Genomic DNA, 629 nt, shown 5'->3' with positions numbered 1-629 from the left:
GCGCATCGCGTATGACACAAAATGGCTTCTAAATTCTCAATGTCGCAACTCTTTCTATCTATGGCTCTGGCCGTAGTCAGAGCCATATATATAAAGAGTTGCGACATTCCGCACCTTGGTTTACGAAAGTCACGTGGTACACACCGTCCATTTTGTTTCATAATCTTCCCGATGAACACATGCAAAGTATATGTGTTACGTACATTATATTTGTTACGTACATTGCATATTAATTTCACACACTTAATTGGGTTTACAATTATATTTTATAATTAACATCACTTAGTATGGACAGCGTATAAGAATTCATATGTAATCGAATATTTGCGCGCGTGCGTAGTCGCGTAAATTCCGTGCTCGCGTAAATGATTGAAATTAAAATTAGAATTGTTTTCAATTATCGTTAATTCGTCACATTTTAATCAATGAAGACCCGACCTATTTTATTTAATGGTAATCTTTTCTTTGGTTTTAATTGTTTTTAATAGTTATATATTAAATATGTTTTAATAGTTATATATTAAATATGTTTTTAATAGTTATATATTAAATATATATATATATATATATATATATATATCTTAATTATATAAATTTAAATCATTTATCAGTTGCATTATTACACTGTT

The sequence above is a fragment of the Anneissia japonica genome, unplaced genomic scaffold (assembly GCF_011630105.1).
Source record: "Anneissia japonica isolate Jap-2015-1 unplaced genomic scaffold, ASM1163010v1 scaffold287932_len317664_cov166, whole genome shotgun sequence".
In the NCBI taxonomy this organism is placed as follows: Eukaryota; Metazoa; Echinodermata; class Crinoidea; order Comatulida; family Comatulidae; genus Anneissia; species Anneissia japonica.
Note: the sequence above shows the minus strand (reverse complement) of the source record.